The sequence below is a fragment of the Geotrypetes seraphini genome, chromosome 6, assembly GCF_902459505.1.
Source record: "Geotrypetes seraphini chromosome 6, aGeoSer1.1, whole genome shotgun sequence".
Taxonomy (NCBI): domain Eukaryota; kingdom Metazoa; phylum Chordata; class Amphibia; order Gymnophiona; family Dermophiidae; genus Geotrypetes; species Geotrypetes seraphini.
In genome coordinates, this window is record NC_047089.1 from 226,479,110 (window position 1) to 226,502,461 (window position 23,352).

The 23,352-nt window shown below is 42.7% G+C and overlaps 1 protein-coding gene across 1 annotated transcript in view; it reads left to right on the forward strand.

Annotated features, from left to right (window-relative positions):
• LOC117362699 (P2Y purinoceptor 8-like) overlaps nucleotides 1-23,352 on the forward strand; it is a 63,039-nt gene that overhangs the window by 29,531 nt on the left and 10,156 nt on the right. The gene's annotated exons all lie outside the window — the stretch shown is intronic.

Sequence of the window (23,352 nt, forward strand, 5' to 3'; positions counted from 1 at the left end):
TTATGATTTTAAAGGGTTTGAGGCTTGTGCAGAAGAGGACAGAGCTTAGGCATTGGTGGAATGAGGCATTATGACATCACAATCTGAGCTCTAGAATGTTGCTACTTATGATTTTAAAGGGTTTGAGGCTTGTGCAGATGAGGACGGAGCTCAGGCATTGGTGGAATGAGGCATTATGACATCACAATCTGAGCTCTAGAATGTTGCTGCTTATGATTTTAAAGTGTCTGAGGTGAAGATGGAGCTTACAGGAATGGTGCAGGGACAGGAAAAGGACTCACGGGGACGGGGACGGGAAAATGAGTTCCTGCGGGGCCGGGAAAAAATGTGTCATTCTCTAATCCTCAGTTCTGCCATCACTCAGTCAATCCAATGGCTCTACATGAGCAATTCTATGCCATTTTGGGGTGGGAATGGGGGGTCCTGTTTACACATTTTTGTTCTATTCTTCTGGATATTTGTAGTGGGTTTATTTTTAATCATCTACGCCTTTACGCCTGAAAGAGTTTATACTTACTACATACTATAGAAACCTTTTCTATAAGTGAAATTCAAGTAATTGCTAATTCAGTTATCCTATGGAAGCATTAGCGGTTAGCGCATGCGTTGATGTGGCGTGTGCTAAATCCACGCTAAAACGTTTCATGTGCCTTTGTAAAAGAGGGCCTAAGCCATTCTAGATTATTTATATTCTTCTATATTTATGTACTATTCTTACATTATTGTAAACCTAGTCGAGCACCTTTTGGTTGAAGCCCCGGTCTATAAAATTAAGTTTTGGTTTTAGTTTTCAGTTCAAAGTCATGTGGATGACAGAGTGTGTAGAGTCATAGAGGTTGCAGGATGTTTTGTAGTATCGAGGATTAGTTTTCTGTGGTGAATATGGTGTTTTTGTATTCATGGGAAGTTGGTTGTTTTTTTTAGGGTCCATGATTGAAATCTGGAACTGATAAGTCTCAGACTTAACTCTTTTGATTTCCATCAGTCTCTGAGCAGGTTTCTGAGACCCTTTTTCCTCCTGTGCAGTTAGCATCTATTACATGCTGGTATGCCATTCTTTTGTTTACGTGTAAGGCCTTTGTATTTTACCCTTTACCTTTGCATTTTTTTTCCATTTGATTTGCATAAGGGTTTCTCCCTCGCCCTTGTGGCTATTTTTAAGAACCTTCAGTATAAAAAGCTTAATATACTGCCTAGCCTGACGGGATTCAGGCAGTTTACAATTATATAAATATAAGATAGAATAAAGGAAAGAAATGCCATAAACATAAAAAGGAAAGACCTAAGTCAATGCACGCCAACAGAGAAAGAAAGAAACACACACACACACACATCCCACTTCATATCATAAATAAAATACAGTAAAATCTTGGTTTGTGAGCATAATTCGTTCCAGAAACATGCTTGTAAATCAAAGTACTCGTATATCAAAGTGAATTTCCCCAAAATAAATAATGGAAACTCAGACGATTCATTCCACAACCCAAAAACTTTAATACAAAATACTGTACTATATAAAGTAAAAATATATACAGTAAAACAAATAAGAACACAACACACAAAAATAGCCTTACTGGGTCAGACCAATGGTCCATCAAGCCCAGTAGCCCGTTCTCACAATGGCCAATCCAGGTCACTAATACCTGGCCAAAACCCGAGGGATTGCAACATTCCAGAATCCCCAAAGAGCAGCAAGATTCTGGAATTCCCAGAGTAGCAACATTCCATGCTACCGATTCATGGCAAGCAGTGACTTCCCCCATGTCTTTCTCAATAACAGACTGTGGACTTTTCTTCCAGGAACTTGTCCAAACCTTTCTTAAAACCAGCTACGCTATCTGCTCTTACCACAACCTCTGGCAATGCGTTCCAGAGCTTAGCTATTCTCTGAGTGAAAAAAAATTTCCTCCTATTGTACCTTGAAGTATCTCCCTCAATTATTCTAATATCTGCTTTTTCAGCTCCTGGTCAATAAAGGGCTGGACTTTGTAGCCCAGTAGACTAGCTCCCTTTGAATCAGATATTTAAGGTCACGATGTATTCTACAAAATCTGTACTTGCAAGACCTCGCTACGTCAGAGAGAGAAGAACCATCGGGTCAGCTGTGACACATGGATGCAGTGTGCACTTGTACTGCAAGACCTCGCAGCGTCAGAGAGAGAAGAACCGTCGGTGATGACGTGACGCGCGTATACTGTATGTACTTGTATTGCAAGACCTCGCTCGTTTTAGAACAGTCCACAGCATCAGAGAGAGAACAACCATCGGCTCAGTTGTCATGTGTGTATACAGTAACGTCCTCGAACCGCAAGGCAACGCTCGTTTATCAAGTTAAAATTGAATTAAACGTTTTGCTCTTCTTGCAAAACACTCGCACACCAAGGCACTCGCAATCCAAGGTTTTACAGTACAATCAATATCAAATCCACCTATATCAGGTAGTTGATGTCAGAATTCTACCATAAGTAACAACGGATAAAGTAAAATTCTAATGCCCTGTCCCGGCTAAATTCACCAGATTTTATTTCTTGCGCATACCAGAGCAACAGAACTCAAGTCACTTTGTCAATGCATTCAACAGAAAGATGCCCTTTGAATCTGAAACTGTCATCAACCACACCCTTCCTATTTCTGTTTCATTTTGGGTGAAATCTAGTTTCTACAGATACTGGCATGCGTTTCAGCTTCTCTCTTTTTGTCAGTCCAGGCTGCTCTGATGGTAAAAGGTAGCACACAAAGCGAGGTGACATAGCGTCGGCCTGTTGGCGCAAAGAGAATCCAGTCACCCATTCAAGCCAAGATTCAAGTTCTTGCTGCAGGAAAAGTAGCTTCCTACATTTATTGCAGTTCGTTCTTCTAGTCGTTGTGGGGCTTCTTCCTTGCACAGGTCTTTTGAACTGCTTCAAGAAGGTTTCATGAGTTATATAAAGAAAACAGACTAAAGTGAAGGCCACAAGCTCCAAAAAAGACGAAAAAAACGATGGTGAGTGGTGGTTTCCAATAACTGTTTCTTCAGTTTTCTTGAACCTTGTTGTGCTGCCCGCTAGCATAGTATCTGTTTTGGGTTGGGGTTAAAGGTAACTTCCTCCTAGCTTTCTTTGTGCTCCATAGCCCTCTGAGCTTCTACACTAATATTTTGTTTTTAGTTTCAGATCCTTTTCTTTTTTTAAATGGACAGCTATTACAATGGCCTGGATTCTTTTGTCACATAAATTGCAGTTAAAGTCTTGAGCTAGGAAGCCTGCAAAGTTTACCGACAGACCACACTTGACACCATATTGTACATGGTACACAGGGTCACAGATATGAATCCTGGAAAACCTCACAGCATGCCATCAACAGTCTGTCATATAAAGGTTTTTGGGCATGGGGGAGGGTAAAAGGCTTACCGTGTATCCCCCCAAAATAAGACCTACCCTAAAAATAAGCCCTAGTATGATTTTTAAAGATGTTCCTAATATAAGCCCTACCCCCAAAATAAGCCCTAGTTAAGATCGACCCCGCAGCCCCCCATGAATGTCCATGACACTCCCCGACTCCATTCCTAGTTTAAGAAAAAAATCCAGGCTTCCACTATTTCTGGGCTCCCATCCCCCTGTGCAGCAGAACCCCACCAACCCTGCCACCGTGAGACTGACATACCTCCGAGGCATCCAAAAAAGGCGGCGGCAGCAGCACTCTGAAAGGCCTTCCTCACCAGGGCCTTCCATCTGCCACATCACTGTTGGGTGGGTTTTTGCTGCATAGAGGGATGGGAGGGAGGGATAGAAAGATGCTGCACAAGGGGGAGGGAGGATGGAGAAAGGAAAGAAGAAGAATTGGGGTGGAGGAGAAGAAGGGAAAGATGATTGTTGTGCATGAAAAAAAATAAGACTTCACTGTTGGGTGGGTTTTTGCTGCACAGAGGGATGGGAGGGAGGGATAGAAAGATGCTGCACAAGGGGGAGGGAGGGTGGAGAAAGGAAAGAAGAAGAATTGGGGTGGAGGAGAAGAAGGGAAAGATGATTGTTGTGCATGAAAAAAAATAAGACATCCCTGAAAATAAGCTCTAGTGTGTTTTTTTGACCCAAAATTAATATAAGACACTGTCTTATTTTTGGGGAAACATGGTAATTCTACTACAAAGCTTAGGGTGGCTTTATCGCAATTGATGTGTCTTGGGGGAAGGAAATTCAGCTGTTTTGAACATTTTCTGACGAGATGCTCTGCAACAGGTGTAACGCATGATTATACCAACAACAGGAAGCTAATGAATATATCAGACAAAAAAATTGAGACAGGACGTTTTTCATGCAGAAAAAGCAGACATAACACTGTCTGCACATAACACCACTGTTCCAACAAGAACCCAAAACCTTCTTCTATCTTTCAAACCCCCCCCTTCTCCAGCAAATTCTCCATGTTTTTTGTGATTCAGTTCACTTTCCACATCAATCATAACCTCAGAAACTAAGCATGCAAAAATGCCAGATGTATTGAGGCTTGAAGAACTACAGATGGGCCTTATTGAGAGTACAACAAACACAAGCCATTCATAGTTGTTGTTTTGGTTCCAGGTTTTTTTGGCATGATAGAGGAATGGTTTGCCATTGCCTTCTCCCAGGGCTTGGAGGGTGAAGTGATTTCCCAAGGCCACAAGGAGCTGCTATGGGATTTGAACCCGAGCCTTGTCAGCAACTAGCCTACTGCTCTAACCATTGAGCTATTCTTCTGCTCCTGCAGTCGTTAGCTATGAGAAAAGACATAATTCAGGATAAACTGACAATTACCATTTGATATTCACTGGCCTATTAGAAATAGCAGCTGATACCAAGTTAACTTCCAGGTAGATGGGCATGCATGCCCTGTGGCATAGTGGAGGTGGTAGGCGGTGACACCTCCCATACCTTTTTAATTTCCCCAGCATGAGCAGCATCTCCAACTTGCTGCCCACGCTGGCTTCAGCCCTACCTCTGACATCACTTCCTGGTCCCGTGCAGATCTGCGATTAAAAATGGCTGCCGCAAGTTCCCACGTCAGTCTCGCGAGTTCCCACAGTCTCACTAAACTGCTGCGGTAACTTGAGGGAGCCATTTTTTTAACAGCGGATCTGCGCAGGGCTGGCGCATAGGAAGATCGCCACCGGGGCTTTGAAGTTAAGCTATGGAGGAGTGGGAGGCAGAAGGGAGTCAGGATGGAGTCCCTAAAGTTATTTGCACATTTTTAAGATTCGCAAGGGAGCTGTGCCCCCCTAACCCCACAAATATGGAGGGAGATGTGTACAATGAGTTGCATAGCATTTAGCGTACATTAGTCATTAGCACATGCTAAATCCATTAGCGCACTTTAGTAAAACATAGAAACATAGAGTATGACGGCAGAAAAGGGCCGTCTGCCCACTCGAATAACCCACCCCCCTAAGCACTTCCTCGAAGTGAACCCACATGTTTATCCCATTTATTCTTAAAATCGAGCACGTTGTTGGCCTCTACTACCTGAAGTGGAAGACCATTCCAACGATCAACCACCCTTTCGGTGAAGAAATACTTCCTAATGGATCCTAAAGTGTGCTAAGCATTTGGGGTTAATAATTAAAGTGAGTTGAAGAACTGACTGTCTCCCAGAGTATGCCCAGTGTGTATGAAGTTGACAGATCAAAGCTGCCAGGACGTCCTGGTGCTGATGTTGCTGGACACAAAAGGGAGATCAGAAGCTGTAAAGATATTCTCAACATAGGAACCTGGAAAGTACGAAGCATGAATCATGGACAACTGGAAATTATTTAAGATCAAATGGAAAAAAAATCCAAAATTGATTTGATAGGGATCAGTGAGCTCAAATGGACAAGACAGGGCCATTTTCGGGCAAACGAACATTGGATCTGCTACTCTGGTCATGAAACTCACAAGAAAAAATGGCGTGGCATTCATCCTCAATAATAAGCTTTCAAAGACGGTACTAAAGTACAATGTTATCAGTGATAGAGTCATGTCAATCCATCTGCTGGGAAAGCCAATCAATGTCATCTTAATCCAAGTATATTCTCCAACGAAAGACGCAGAAGATGAGGATGTAGAATTGTTCTATGAACAGCTTCAAAATGTAATAGATCAAACGCCGAAACAAGATCTACTGATCATTCTGGGGGACTTCAATGCAAAAGTAGGAAATACATCTGAAGATGCAGTGGTTGGAAAGCACGGCATAGGAGAAAGAAATGAAGCTGGTGATAACTTTGTACAGTCACGCAAAACAAATCAACTGTCAATCATGATTATGCATTTCCAACACCACAAATGTCACCAGTACACATGGAAAGAATCCAACAAAACTGCAGTGAAATATCGAATCAAAGAACAAAAGGAAAAACTGCAGGAATGGTGTACAAGATGCCAGTACACATGGACCTCTCCAAATGGCATGTATCGAAATCAAATTGACTATAACTGTGTAGGACAGAGAGGGAAATCTGCAGTTTTTACTGCAAGAACTAAACCATGAGCTGATTGTGGAAGTGACCACAAGCTTTTGACATGCAAGATCAAGATGAATCTTTACAAGAAGAAGATCATTAGAGACCTCCCAAAATATGACTTTGAAAAAATTCTATCAGACTATTGGATAAAACTAAACAACATAGAAATATGATGGCAGATAAAAGCCAAATGGCCCATCTAGTATGCCCATCCGCAGTAACCGTTATCTCTTTCTCTCTCCGAGAGATCCCAGGCCCTTTTGAATTCTGACACAGTCTCTGTCTCCACCACCTCTTCTGGGAGACACTTCCATGCATCTACCACCCTTTTTGTAAAAAAGTATTTCCTTAGATTACTACGGAGCATATCACCTCTTAACTTCATCCTATGCCCTCTCATTGCAGAGTTTCCTTTCAAATGAGAGACTCGACTCATGCGCATTTACATTACATAGGTATTTAAACGTCTCTGTCATATCTCCTGCTTCATATAGGAGATAGAGAGCCCAAAGAGTTATGGAATGACATTAAAATTGTAATTAGTGATTAAGCTTTTAAAAAAACAAAATAAAAACACTCCAGAAGAAAAAGAAAGCCAAGAAATCACTGGATCTCAGAAGAAACCAGAAAAGTAGCAGAAGAAAGCAGACAAGCAAAACTATCCAGTGATAGAGAAAAAGTATCACAAATGAACCAAGTGTTTCAACGTCAAGTTTGGCAAGACAAAGAATGCTATCTCAAGGATATTTGTCAGAAAATTGAATCAGGACATGTAAATAGAAAAACCAGATTTGCTTTTCAGAAGATTAAGAGATTGCAGCAGAAATTCCAACCTCAACTGGGGATGCTTAAAGATGCAGATGCGAGTTGTGGGCGCTTGGAATTCTCTGCCGGTGGATGTTGTGGCGGAGACTACTGTTCTGGGTTTCAAGCGCAAGTTGGATGCACACCTTCTTGCAAATCATATTGAGGGATACGGCAATTTCGGGTCTCCAAAAACGAGTACCTAAATGGGCCGCCGCGTGTGCGGATCGCCGGACTAGATGGACCTCGGTCTGATCCGGTGAAGGCATTTCTTATGTTCTTATGATCCAGAAAGCATTAAAAAGAGATGGAAAGAATATACGGAAAATTTATGCAAACAAGGCAACGAGGATAACATTGGGGAAATTGAACTGGAAACTGAAGCCGAAGAAGAACCAGATATTTTAAAAGAAGAAGTCATAGCATCTTCAGAAAAGCAAATTTGGAAGAAGAGAGTGTCGGTTTCAAAGTTGGTGGTCGAAATATAAACAACCTGCGCTCTGCAGATGATACAATGCTCATCGCCACCTACCTACCTACCTTTTAGTTCAGTGGGTTTACACTGAATTTTGTTCCTGCATCAGGAGTACAAATGGTTCATAGTCGCGCGCGACACCAGTGCGCTGACAATTCGGCGCAAGAAAGAAGCACGCCACGGGAAAACTTAGTTTTAAAGAGCTCCGAACCGGGGTGTGAGTAGGGAACCCCCCCCCCCCCACTTTACTGTATAATGTTTGCGCTGCTGTTGGAGGGGTTTGGAACCCTCCATTATAGAGAAAACAGAACTTTTTGCTGGGGGGGAGGTGGGCGGGGGTGCAAAGGGAGAGGCTGCATCTCCAAATGAACTTCCAAAAAATGGCGCCTATGCGGTTTTAAAAACCTACTCACACTGGCACCTATTTTTTTTTTTTTACGCAATCCACTCCCCTCAGCGACAAAACCTGGCTATGAAAATTCTTTAAACCTCCCCCCCCCCAACAATTATAACAACTATGGGCTCCTTTTACTAAAGTACGCTAGCGTTTTTAGCGCATGCAGGAAATTACCGTGTGCTACGCTTCTAGAACTAACGCCAGCTCAATGTAGCGTGCGCTATTCCGTGCGTTAAAGCCCTAACGCGGCTTAGTAAAAGGAGCCCTATGTGTTCTGCCTCACAGCTCACATATACAAAGCTGAACAGGTACTCGATATCCTTTCTTGCAAAATCTCCAGGGATACTCTCCTCCTCTTCCTTGAATTTCTGTGGTCCCTTTGGATGGTTATGTGGCTTTCTGACACCCAGTGGACCCATGTTTATAAATTCGGATTGGCTCTACCAATCGGTCCAAGCTCCAGAAAACTCACATAAAGATTAAAAAAAAATAACTATAAAATAAAATGCCGGTATAATCACGTTATTAAGTTAAATGCATGTATTCTACACTGGCTAAGTAACAGCTCTGGATGTATTGTGAGCCCACTGGGACAGATAGGGAAAATGCTTGAGTACCTGATTTGTAACCCGTTCTGAGCTCCTTTGGGAGGACGGGCTAAAAAAAAAATCAAATAAATATAAGTTATGTTACATTACATTACATTACATTAGGGACTTCTATTCCGCCTATACCTTGCAGTTCAAGGCGGATTACAAAAGAGCTAACTGGACATTTCCAGTGAAGTTACAACAGTTTTGTTTTGGGGGTTTTTTTCGGTTACAAGGGAGGAGAGGTACCTGGATTAATTCTGGAAGAACTTGCAAATTGGATATTAAATTGACTGTACGTTACTGTGTGATATAACAAATAAGATTACATTTCAGGGATCTGAATACTTGGTTGGTGTTTTGGGGAGGAAGAGATTATTTAAGTGGAGGTTTTGGGGGAGAATTTATCTAGGAGGAGGGGGAAGGGTTGGGTTAAGATATCTGGATAAATTTTTTGAAAAGTAGGGTTTTGATTTCTTTTCGAAAAGTTTTGATGTGTTACCATGTAATTGAAAACCACTGAATAGATAATTCCCAGCACCACCTCTGTCCCTCCTCAACCTGCCCTCTTTCTACACAGTTTAGAAAGACTGTTTAGTGATTTAAACAGCTCAATATTAGGGGAAAGGGGGCTTTTATACTGCTTTTTTGTGGCTTTGGCATTCAAAGAATCACAAGAAGCAGCACTGGGATTTGATCTCACAACCTCTGGGTGCAGAGGCAGCGGCTCTACCAGTGAGCCACAGGGGAGTTATGCATTTGTCACCTGCCAGCAAACACATCACTTGATCTGAATATCAAGTACATGTCATGCACCTGTTTCTTCAAATGCTTGAACCTCTTTACTCCTTACTATTTTACATCACAGGACATTTTTGGATTTTAGGATAAAGCACCGGTTGGACAGCTCTCTCCCCCTTTTCTCATGGCTGGGTACCACTTGATACGCACCTGGTACATACTACTCCCGCAAAGGTCTTCATTCACTCATAGAACTCAGATTCAGGTCCTCTCTTCCCATAAGAGGAAGAAGGGGAAAACCGACAGTAGACCAAGAGAGAGAGTCGATGGTTCGGGAACCGATATACCCGGCGGATGCCGTGCAGGAAGATAGAGGGGAAGACTCAACGGATCACAGGCAAGACAGACCGAAAGGGACACAAAAGGGAAGGAAATGCAAGAAAGGAACAGGCCCCAAACTCAAGTGAATGTACACGAACGCAAGGAGCCTTAGGAATAAGATGGGTGAATTAGAAGCTGTGGCACAAAAAGATAACGTTGACATCATCAGCATCATGGAAACATAGTAGACTGAGGAAAATGTCTGGGACACTGTGCTATAGGGATACAAACTATACCGCAGAGACAGAATGGCTCAAAAAGGTGGGGGCATTGCCATATACATCAAAGAGGGAATTGAATCTACTGGAGAGAACATGCCACCAACGACAGACAAGTTAGAGTCCCTATGGGTCAAAATTCTGGGAACAAATGGACTTGAAATGAAAATCGGCATCTACTACTGACCCCCAGGGCAGTCCGAAGAAATTGATGAAGAAATGATGGATGAGATTAAATGCAACTGAAAGGGAGGCAACGCAGTTATCATGGGCAACTTCAACTATCCAGGGATAGACTGGAACCTAGGAACCTCCGGCTGCGCTAGGGAGGCCAAGTTTCTGGATGCTGTAGGCGACTGCTTCCTGGAACAACTTGTCAAGGGAAATACAAGAGGAAATGCAATTCTGGACTTAATTCTAAATGGACTGCGAGGACTGGCACAATGTATAGAAGTAGAAGGGATGCTGGGAAACAGCATATGATCCGCTTCGACCTGGACACAGGGGCGAAACATCGGTCCAGAACGACGGCCATGGCACTGAACTTCCGAAAAGGGAATTATGAAGGGATGAGACTCATGTTGGGGGAAGAAGATTAAGAAGAGGATAAACACTGTAAAAATGCTAGAGCAAGCTTGGTCCCTTTTTAAGGACACAGTCACCGAGGCACAAAATCTATATATACCGCTTATCAACAAGGGAACCAAGAGGAAAAAAAACAAGGAACCGGCGTGGTTCACTGTTGAGGGGAAGGAAGCGATTAGAGACAAGAAAACCTCGTTTAAGGAATGGAAAAGGTCAAGAATGGACGAAAACTGGAATAAGCACAAACAACATCAATGCAGGTGCCATAAGGCAGTAAAAGGGACCAAAAGAGGCTATGAGGAAAAAAATAACCAAGGAGGCAAAAATCTTCAAGCCGTTCTTTCGATATATTAAGGGGAAACGACCTGCGAGGGAAGCGGTTGGATGACCATGGAATAAAGGGAGTGCTAAAGGAGGACAAAGCAATCGCCGACAAACTGAACACATTTTTTGTGTCTGTATTTACCAAAGAGGATATACACAGCATACCGGAACCCATCAGGCTATATGCTGGAAATGAAGATGGGAAACTGACAGGGTTGACTGTCAGTCTAGAAGAGGTATGCAGGCAGATAGATAGGCTTAAAAGCCATAAATCCCCGGGACCGGATAGCATCCATCTGAGGGTCATCAAGGAACTGAAAGGGACTATAGCTGAACTGCTTCAACTAGTAGCCAGCCTGTCGATCAAATCGGGAAAGATTCCGGAGGACTGGAAGGTGGCAAATGTTACGCCAATCTTCAAAAAAGGTTCAAGGGGGGACCCTGGAAACTACAGACCGGTGAGTCTGACCTCGGTACCGGGAAAGATGGTAGAGGAGCTGATAAAGAACCGCATCATTGATCACCTTGACGGACACAGGCTGATGAGAACCAGCCAGCACGGTTTCAGCAAAGACAGATTTTGTTTGACGAACTTGCTGCACTTCTTCGAGGGAGTAAACAGTCGGATAGACAAGGGCAACCGAGTCGACATTGTATATCTGGATTTTCAGAAGCCGTTCGACAAGGTTCTACATGAACGACTACTTCAGAAAATTGCGAGCCATGGAATCGAGGGTGAAATACTCACGTAGATTAAAAACTGGCTGGAGCATAGGAAACAGAGAATGGGGGTAAATGGACAATACTCGGACTGGAAGAGCGTCACCAGTGGGGTGCCGCTGGGCTTGGTGCTTGGACCCATGCTCTTCAACATCTTTATAAATGATCTGGACATTGGTACGATGAGTGAGGTGATTAAATTTGCGGACGATACGAAGTTATTCAGAGTAGTGAAGATGCAGGGGGGATTGCGAAGATTTGCAACGTGACATAATCAAGCTCGAGAAATTGGCAATTAACGTGTAATAAGTGATCCTAATTAGAAGCTACATGCACAACTTTCTAGGCGCATTCTATAAAGTGATGTGTGTAAAATCTAGTGAATCTCATAAGGGGGCGTGGCCAGAGGAGGAGCATGGTCAGATCGTGGGTGTTCCTAAATGTTAGGCGCTTTGTTATAGAATTTGCGCATAGCTTAGGTGCGGGTATTTAGGCCTGGTTTTTATTGGCCTAAAAGGGTGTGCCTAAATGTTAATCATGTGTATGGGCGCTAAGGGACAGATTCTGTGGGTGCCTAAAAAGATAGGCACCTAAAGTTAGGTATTTATTTCATGTTAATCTCACTTAGGCACTCATTACAGAATCGTGCCTAATTAAAAATTAGGTGCCTAAAATATAGGCCAGGGTTTTAAAAGCCTAAGCACGAAAGTATTTTAGAGAAAATTGTGCCTAATAGCGCCTAAGTCCTTCTCCTCCCCTAAACATACCTACTGTGGTGTTAGGTGCCGTTAGGTGCCATAAGATAGGTGCCAGTGGCGTAGTAAAGGGGAGGAGACGGACCGCCCTGGGCACTGTTTTGGTTGGGGCACCGGCACCTCTCCACCACCCCCCCACGCCACACTCGCGTCCTCCCTTCCTCGCCCCATACCTCTTTAATATCTTTGCCAGGTGAGCAACTACCCTAGCCTGCAGCTTGCACCGGCCCGGCTCCCTCTGAAATCACTTCTGGGTCGCGGGGCAGGCAGTGACATCAGAGGGAAAGCCAAGTCTAGCACGAGCAGCAGGCCAGAGAAGCTGTTCACACTGGCAAAGATTTTAATGAGATATGGGGTGGGAATGGAGGGCGTAAGTGTGGCATGGGAGCGCGGAAGGTGCAGGGGGTTTGGCGCAGAAGGAGCGGGGAGCAGAGAGGAGGGCATGGGGGTTTGGCATGGAAAGAACAGGGGACGTAATGGGGCACCACCATCCTAGGCACCTCCTACCTTCGCTATGCCATTATGTGCCTATCTTATGTAGATGACAGGTGTCTATCACTCAATTCATTTTTATTTTTTTCAATCATGAGCTTATTAAAGCTCATAATTGAAGCCAATATACCCACCACTCAAGGGAACTTAGCGAAAGAAGATGTACGACGGCCTCCTAGCGAAGCTGGACCCCTGTGTCTCCAACCTGTTGTCAACTACAAGTGACTTTAAATCATTCCGGAAAGAAATCAAAACCCTTCTATTCAAAAAAACTATACAGCCTTCTATCCCCCCCCCGCACCCTCCCCCCTCCATGCAAACTACCAGCTGAGCTCCCCATCGACCAACCCCAATCTTCATCTTCCCCACTAGTAATCCTCTTTTCTACTCCCATCCTCAATTTTTTCCCTCTGCCTCCTCTATTTAACGTCCCCCAAATTGTAATCCCTCTGCATCTACTGTGTAAGCGTCACCTAAAATTGTAACTGTGTAAATGTCCCCTAAAATTGTAACTCCCCTGCATCTACTGTGTAAGCGTCCCCAAATTGTAACTTCCTGGAAATGCCCAGCTATCTTATACTGCATTCCGCTTAGATCTGTAAGTATCCCATAAATTGTAACTTCCTGGAAATGTCCAGCTATCTTATACTGTAATCCGCTTAGAACTGCAAGGTACAGGCGGAATAGAAGTCACTAATGTAATGTAATGTAATGTAATTAAATTATTCATGATGGTGCCTATTTGGCACCTATCTTTAGGCACCTTATATAGAATTTCCCTCTAAGTGTGATTCTATATATGGCGAGTGCCTTTTATAGAAAAATGCTAAGTGCTGTTTTAGTGAGCTCTGATTTTTTTAGGTCCCAAATATAGAATTTGGGGGGGTAAATGTTCAATGATAATCTAATCTAATATTTGTGTGTCACGCACACCTAAACAGGCTCTAGGTGACTTGAGGAAGGGAGGGAGGAAGAAGGAACAGGAAATGTAAATCCTAGCCGAATTAAGTAAAGGTCAGGTGCTTATGACGATTTTAGAAGAATGATTATAAGGGTGTGAAGAGCACGTGTGATCCATAACTTTGGAATGCCCTTCCTAATCATATGCAACTTGAAAACGATTCAAATCACGTGTAAAATCTTTTCTTTTCAGATGTATTTGGTTAGGGCAGGGGTAGGGAACTCCGGTCCTCGAGAGATGTATTCCAGTCGGGTTTTCAGGATTTCCCCAATGAATATGCATGAGATCTATTTGCATGCACTGCTTTCAATGCACATTCATTGGGGAAATCCTGAAAACCCGACTGGAATACGGCTCTCGAGGACTGGAGTTCCCTACCCCTGGGTTAGGGTTACCAGATTTTACGTACATAAAATCCGGACCCATAGACCCGCCCAGTTCCACCCACACCACGCCCCAGCTTTGCCCCTAGCCCCGCCCCCCCAGCCTGCTCGGCGGGAGGGAGGGCATCTATGCATTCGCCGATGTGACGCGATGATTTCATACGCACATGTGTGTGTGCATGATGTCACTCCGTTGCATGCGCGGATGTCCCCCCCGATGCAATCTGCTTTTCAAAACCCGGACAAAGTGCCAGGTTTTGAAAAGCTGTCCGAACATGCCCTCTAAAAAGAGGGTAAATCTGGATGCCTGGTAACCCTACATTTGGTTAACGGCTTCTGTTCAATTGGTTTATATTTCAGGCAGAACCCAATGAGGTTCAATATGGATCTAGAAGCCCACACTTAAGTTTTACAAGAAACTTCATATTTTTTTCTTATTGGACTGTAATTTCTATATTTATTGTAATTTTAACTTTTTATTCTAAACGTAAACCACATAAATGCATTTGCCAATGCAGTATGAGTATATCAAGCACAAAATTAACAAATCCCCAACTTTGACCAACATAGAAATCAACTCGATCAATTACCCCATTCAAACCACCCTAAAACTACTAGGTATGACAATAGACGAATGCTGCATCATGCAACCACAAATAAACAAAACAAGTTTCAAGTTTATTGGGATTTGTTATCTACGCAATATCATATATTTCAATGCGTATAACAATTGTTTTTTAAAATAACAATTAAAAAATTGGGGAGGACAAAACAAGATAATGTAAACAAATTTTCACATTCTATTACAAACTGGTACAAAAGGCAAAGGGGTGAACTGCAATTTTTAAGGAAAGAAAAAGAAACATTTAAGGAAAAACACATATGGTGGGATCACATAACCAGAATATAAAGTAAAATAAAGAATATTTTGGCGACCTACACATAAAACTCATTAAAAACTAGGATTTAGTACTTGTAGATAATGTTTTCTATGCTTTGAAAGCGTCCTTGTACAAAAAGCTTTTAAGGGAGCGCTTGAATTTTTCTAAAGAAGGTTCATTACGTAAAAATAGTGGTAAATTGTTCCAGAGCTGGGGTGCTATGACCGAAAAGATAGTGGATCTCCTGGTCCCTATTATTTTTAAAGACGGAGTAGTTAGTAGATATTGTTGTGTTGATCTGAGTGTCCTGGATGAAGAATATGGTATCAAAAGACTGTCCAAATCCTTTACTGTTATGAGAAACCTAAGACAAGTCCGTAAATTCTTCGAAAGAACACAATTCCAGCTCATAGTACAATCCCTTATCCTAGGTATGCTAGATTACTGCAACATCCTCTATCTCCCCTGCCCTGCAACAATGACCAAACAACTACAAACAATTCAAAATACAGCCCTAAGACTCGTCTACTCTTTAAGGAAACACGACCACATTACTGAAGCATTCATCAACTCACATTGGCTCCCATTCCAGGAAAGAATACTATTTAAATTCTACTGCATACTATTTAAAACTATAAACAGAGACAGCCCAACCTACCTGAACAACCGACTCATCCATAATACCTCAACCAGACATAGAAAATCTCACACCCTATTCACACACCTGCCAATCAAAGAAGTTAAACGGAAAAACTTTACGACGGCCTCCTGGCCACTCAAGCAGCAAAACTAGATAATCAAATCTCCAATCTACTGATAACAACCATAGACTACAAGTTATTCAGAAAAGAAATAAAAACCATACTCTTCAAGAAATCCCTGAATAAGTCTTAACATCACGAATTCCTCCTTCCTCCTATCTTCTTCCTGACTCTCCGAAACTACTTGCTCTATTCTTTACCTTCCCTAGTCATGACTGTCAGCATAGCTATTGCTAGCATTCAGCATTTTCAGTTGGCATAACTAATGTAAGCAAAGGCCTATGGGAAATTATATCAATCTGACTCTGCATGACCACTGATCTCCTTTTGTAACAGACCAACCATAAATCTTTTGTAATCCGCCTTGAACCGCAAGGTAATGGCGGAATAGAAATCTCTAATGTAATGTAAATAAACTTGGAAACTTGCAAGCACATAAGATTTTTTTGATCTGTGGTGGTCTCTTCCTAAATCTGAGTATGTATATAAAAATATTAGCATAAATGGTCATAATTCTTTATTTTTTTTTAATTTAAATTGTGCACTATGGGATTTCTGGAAATGTATTTGGCAGACTTGGAAACTTCCACTACAAACATTTCAGTACACTTTATTTTCTGCTCATGTTGTCCGGTAAAACCAAATGATTTATGTATTTAAATACTGCCTATCAATAGAGGTTATCAAAGTGGTTTACATTCAAGCATTTTTCCCTATCTGCCCTGGTAGGCTCACAATCGATCTAATGTACCTGGGGCAATGGGGGGATTAAGTGACTTGCCCAGGGTCACAAGGAGCAGCGTTGTTTTGAATGCAAAACCTTAGGGTGCTGAGGCTGTAGCTTTAACCACTGTGCCACTAGAGAAATCAAAATGTAGTAAAAGTGAGCCAAGTATAGTACAGTTAAGCCATTGTGACATCACTGATGAGGCTGGCTTTTAGGCATTGGTGGAATGAGGCATTATGACATCACAATACCAGCTCTGGAGGCTGAAACGTTTCACACTATCTATTTATTCAATTTTCTATACCATTCTCCCAGAGGTGCTCATAATGGTTTACATGAAGTTATTCCAGCATTTCTCCATATTTTCCCTGGCAGGCTCACAAACTATCTAATGTACCTTGGGCAATGGAGGATTTTATTTATTTATTTTATGTAAAATATTTATTATCTGCCTAAAACCTAGATGGCTTGCAATAAAACATTCATAATCAAATAAACATTAAACAAATACCACATCATTTACATCACCCTTAAGCAGTAATAATGATACAGAAAACTCTTCAAGTTCATAGTTCTTCTTTTCAATTAACTGCCTGGACAGCCCACTCCCCCCTTCTATAAGTGACAAGAACATAAGAATAGCCTTACTGGGTCAGACCAATGGTCCATCAAGCCCAGTAGCCTGTTCTCACGGTGGCCAATCCAGGTCATTAGTACCTGGCCAAAACCGAAAGTGTAGCAATATTCCATGCTACCGATCCAGGGCAAGCAGTGGCTTCCCCCATGTCTTTCTAAATAACCTACTGTGGACTTTTCCTCCAGGAACTTGTCCAAACTTTTCTTAAAACCAGCTACGCTATCCGCTCTTACCATATCCTCTGGCAACGCGTTCCAGAGCTTAACTATTCTCTGAGTGAAAAAAAATTTCCTTCAATTGGTTTTAAAAGTATTTCCCTGTAACTTCGTATGAGAGGAGTTCCATTCCGTTTACCATCTTGTTCACTCTTCTTTGAACCTTTTCTAGTGCCACTATATCTTTCCTGAGATAGGGAGACCAGAATTGAACACAATACTCCAGGTGAAGTCGCACCATGGAACGATACAGGGGCATTATAACATTCTTAGTCTTGTTAATCATCCCTTTTTTTTAATAATTCCTAGGATCTTATTTGCTTTTTTGGCCGCTGCCGCAAGGAGCAGTACACGGCTTGAACCCACAACCTCAGGGTACTGAGGCTGTAGCTCTAACCACTAGACTATTCCTTCCACTAAGGTTTCAGTTCATTAAATAGGAAATAGCACATGAGCGGATATGTGTCAGCAGATCCCCTTGCATACTCCAGGTGCAATGCAAGGCATGAGGGTGAAGATCAAGTGCCATCAGTCCACAGGAAGTGTGTCAAAATCAGATACATCGTAGAGCATATGCTACTGCACTTATGCAAGATTTTTTTTTTCAAGACTACAATGTCAAAAAACATTTCTTTAGGCAACTTTCAATAGTCTGCATCGTTGCAAAGTATTGTGTGGCAGTGGTTTTCAACTCAGTCCTCGGGGCATACCCAGACAGTCAGGTTTTCAGGATATCTCTGGTGAATATGAATGAGAGATTTGTATACAGCGGATGGAGGGCATGCAACTCTGTCTGGTCCATATATCATTGTGGATATCCTGAAAACCTGATTGGTTAGGTGTACCCCGAGGACTGGGTAGAAAATTTCTGCACTGTGGGGTACTTTTGTAACCACAGACTTGGTTTTAAAGGGAAACAACTTGGATGGTTGTCCTTCAACTGGTAGTTTCTCTTTAAAAATTGCCTACAAAGTATGTGGGGTGGCAAAGGAACAGAGCCATCTGAAAGGGTGAATAAGTTGGGTGACCTCTTAGACTGCAAAATCCAGGGGAGGGGAAGAGGGGAATGCCCATGTCCAGCCTTTCATTCTCTCTGCAAGAAACTCTCCAACCCCTGTCTGTCCTGTCTGTCTGTCCATATTAGAATTCTAAGCTTTTCAGAGCAAAGACTGTCTATTACATGGTAAATGTACAGCACTGTGTACGCCTTTCAGCGCTATAGAAATCATAAATAAATAGGAGGAGGAGGAGGAGGGGGCAGTACCAAAGGAAAAGTATAGTGCCTTTCAGTTGCTGGCTCCTCCCATTTTCTTTCCCTCCAAGGCCCAAACTGTTCACTCTTCAGCTGTTTGGACTACTTGGGGATCCATACATACTGTAGAGAGTTCTCCATGGTTTAAACTGCATAGGCGAACCTCGAACCTCCCAACTCTCAAATAAAAATAAGCGATGTAATTGATTCCTCCAATGCCAAAAACTTGGAGATTCTTTCTGCAACCAAAATTGCATGATACATTTATGCCCAATCATACAGGCTTTCTGAAATAAAAGATATTTTAGTTGGCCAAAAACCCCACAAGCTGATGCTTTACCAAAAATTATTCCCCTAGGACAACCCATTATCGAATTACCCCATAAAGAACCCAAAAATAATAATTTTATGGACGTTTGGGATCCTTATATTCAGAATCTTTCACCAAAAATACAAAGTTTGGTTATCAATGATTTATTATGAAAATTAGGTTTAATAATTACATTCCAGTTATTTTTGTCAACTTTCATCCAGGGTGAGGGATTTCATTTAGGGGAAGATAGTGGGTAGGGGATGGAATTAAGGGGGGGTGTAGATAAGATTGAATTAATTCATATGGAAATTAAATTTGAAAGAATGATTTAAATTTGTATGAAATATTATTGTAATTCTTATTGTATTGAATGTATTTTTGTATTATCCTATTGTACTGATTATTTGATTCTTTCAATAAAAATTGTTATACATAAACTGCATAGGCTGCAGGAAAGACAACATAGTTACTAGAGCTTTTCCAGACCTGGGGAAGTGTAGAACTAGAGGACGTGAATTGAGGTTGCAGGGGGCTCAGGAATAACGTTAAGAAGTACTTTTTCATGGAGAGGGTGGTAGATAGATGGAATGCTCTCCATGGAAGGTGGTGGAGATGAAAATAGTAACAGAATTCAAAAATGCTTGGGATAAACACAAAAGAATCATGTAGGAAAAGAGAATGGAATCAAGCAGACTTAGCAGTACATAGACGTCAACTCTAGTAAGTGAGAAATCAAGCCAGCACTGGGCAGACTTCTGCAGTCTGTGCCCTGATCATGGCTGACCAGATCTGGATCTAGTGGCATGGAGCTTTGAAGAGAGCTTCAGTAATTAGAGAACAAGGCCATTGCTAGGCAGACTTCGACGGGCTGTGCCCTGAAAATGGCAAGGAAAAATCAAGATCACGTATGCATATGTAGTATCGTATCATACCTTATTTATTTATTCAATTTTCTATACCATGTATGTAATTAACCAAAGATAGAATGTAAGTGAAATTTGCATTGATTATCTGATTGAATATGTACTTACACTTTATGTAATTTTGAAAATGAATAAAAATTTGGAAAAAAAAAAAAAAAATTTTCTATATCATTCTCCCTGGGGAGCTCAGAATAGTTTACATGAATTTATTCCAGCATTTTTCCCTGTCTCTCCCGGCAGGCTCACAATCTATCTAATGTACCTGGGGCAATGGAGTTTATCTTGTTAGGCTGACTGGATGGACCATACAGGTCTTTTTCTGTCATCTTTTTCAATGTTATGTTACTATGTAAGAGGAGCAGCTGTACAGCATTACTGGGCTGGATCCCAACGGAGAAAGATAAGGGGTTAAGGAATCAAGGAAGAGGGATTTATGCTTTTAGCATGCTCTGGCATGATCATTCGTGCATTACTGCACCATCGGAAGTGGACATCCCCTCTCAGACCATCAAAAACGGGGTGGCCTAGTGGCTAAGGCTGCGGCCTCAGCACCCTGAGGTTGCAGGTTCAAGACCAGTACTGCTCCTTGTGACCTTGGGCAAGTTACTTAACACTCCAGTACTCCAGGTATGTTACTTAGATTGTGAGCTGACTGGGACAGATAGGGAGAAATACTCGAGTACCTGATTGTAAGACACAACAGAGGAGTCGTGAGGATAAGATACCATACCATACTGATTCTTGTATCCCGCAAATGTCAACTAGGAACCATTGTAGCTTACATAATATTAGAAATGATACAGAGGTATAGTCCACATACACATGAATACCTTATAACAGGTCAGTGCAGTGAGGAGAATAGATGTGCTTTCCTGAATTGGAAGTATGTGGTAAGTTGTCGTAAGCTGCTTGGGAGTTCATTCCCGACTTTGAGTCCTTGGAATTCAAAGGTGGTCTCGAAGAGAGCTTTTCTCCGGACCTGGCATGGGGAGGAGAGTGGTAGCTTCCAGCGTCGAATTGTCCTCGAGTCATTGAGGGACTGTAAGACCGGGATAGTCGAAGTGAGTCCAGCTCAGTTTTCTCCATATATGGCTTTATGGACCATACACGTAATTTTGAACTGAACCCTGCTTTTGACTGGTAGCCAGTGCAATTCCTTAAGTAGTGGACTTGCCCTCTCATATTTGGTTTTGCGAAGGATGAGCCTTGCTGCTGTGTTGTGGAGTACCTGCAGTCTCTTGAGGTCTTTCTCTGCGAGGCGGCAGTAGAGGGAGTTACAGTAGTCCAAGTAGAGGAGGAGCACCTTGGCCTTCTGTTTGTTCAATTTGAGGAAGCGCTGGCGAGACCATGAATATAGGTCTTCTATTAGTGTAGTAATGTACTAAATTGATGTCACGGGTATACAGTTCAAAGTACACTTTGGGTACCTAAGTATTGGTGGCCTCTGCAGAATTGGCCCCCCCCTCCAAGCTGATCCCCACCCTAACCTAACCAAACTCCCAAGAATGACTTTTTTTTCTCCATCTAAAACAGTGGTCTCAAACTCGCAGCCCGGGGGCCACATGCGACCCGCCAGGTACTATTTTGAGCCCCTCGGTATGTTTATCATAATCACAAAAGTAAAATAAAACAGTTTCTTGATCATCTGTCTCTTTAGCTATAAATGAGAATATTATTATTAAGACTTAGCCAAAAGGAAAGATTTATAAATTATGAAGAGTTTTACCTCATGCCAAATTGTCATTTCTTTAATAAGACATTAACGATTTTTTCTGAGGCCCTCCCAGTACCTAGAAATCCAAAATGTGGCCCTGCAAAGGGTTTAAGTTTGAGACCACTGATCTAAAAGTATGTGTAATGTGGAAACCACACACACAATTAGCCGCTTCAAGGTGGACAGTTTTGTACCAAGGGCAATCTAGCCATAGACTACTTAGGGGTCCTTTTATCAAGCCACGCTAGCGGGGTTAGCACGTCGGACATTTCATCACGCGCTAACCCTCGTGGCTGGCTAAAAAACTAACACCTGCTCAATGCAGGCGTTAGCGGCTAGCACGGCAGGCGGTATTACGCGTGTTAAACCCCTACCGCAGCTTGATAAAAGGACCCCTTAGTTATGGGGAGGGGTTGGACACACACACGAAGAGGGGTTATTGTTATTGAGACTGGTGAGAGTCATACTGAGGGGGGATGACTGTAGCTGTGGATTTGAAGAGGATAATGTTATAACAGGGAGACTAGGCGAACAGGTCAGGAAGGTGCCTATTGGCAGTGGCGTAATGAGGTTGAGACGCGCCTGGGGTAGTGGCGCCCCACCCCCATTCGCTTCTTCCCCGACCCTCCTGCCACGTGAGGTCCCCTTCCCTTCCCCCGTCCCCTCCCCACTACCGCACGTGCGCTGCTTCCCTTCCCCCGTACCTTTTTCATGTTCGCGGCGCAAACGGCAACCCCGTCGGCTCTTCCTCCGATGTCACTTCCTAGGTGCGGGCCCAGGAAGTGACATCAGAAGAAGAGATGACACTAGCGCGAGCCGCGGGTTAGGGTTGCCGGGAGCGCCGCGAACATGAAAAAGGTACGGGGAAGGGAAGCAGCGCACGTGCGGTAGTGGGGAGGGGACGGGGAAGGAGGGGGTTGGAAAGGAGCACGGGTGCTGACACCCCCATCAATAGGGTGCCGGGGGAGAACCGCCCCCCACCCCCCTACAATGCCGCTGCCTATTGTAGCCTAGTTTATAAAGGCACATGGGTTCTGCTTCTCAAAACTGCATCGTAAGTTAGGCGGTGATAGGCGTAACGTATATGGGACACAGACCATGCAAGTCTGCCCAGTATCGGCCTTAGTTCTTTAATTTATACCATTCATATTCTAATTAGAGATCCTCTATATTTATCCCATGCCTTTTTGAATTCCATCACCATATTCCTTTCCACCACTTCACTGGGCAGGACATTCCCGACATCCACTACCCCCTCCGTGAAAAAGAATTTCCTAATGTTAGTATAAAAGTGGGGCAGACTTGCACGGTCTGTGTCTGTATATGGCTGTTTGGTGGGGGATGGGCTGGAGAGGGCTTCAATGGCTGGGAGGGTGTAGATGGGCTGGAACAGGTTTTAACAGAGATTTCGGAAGTTGGGACCCAAGCACAGTACCGGGTAGAGCTTTGGATTCTTGCCCAGAAATAGCTAAGAAGAAAAAATTTTAAAAAAAATTTAAATTGAATCAGGTTGGGCAGACTGGATGGACCATTTGGGTCTTTATCTGCCGTCATCTACTATGTTGGTTTATAAAATATGGATAGATATTCTCTTGATAGTCTCTTGGTCGAGCTGACATGTGATTGAATTGAGATAAGAATTGCTGTTT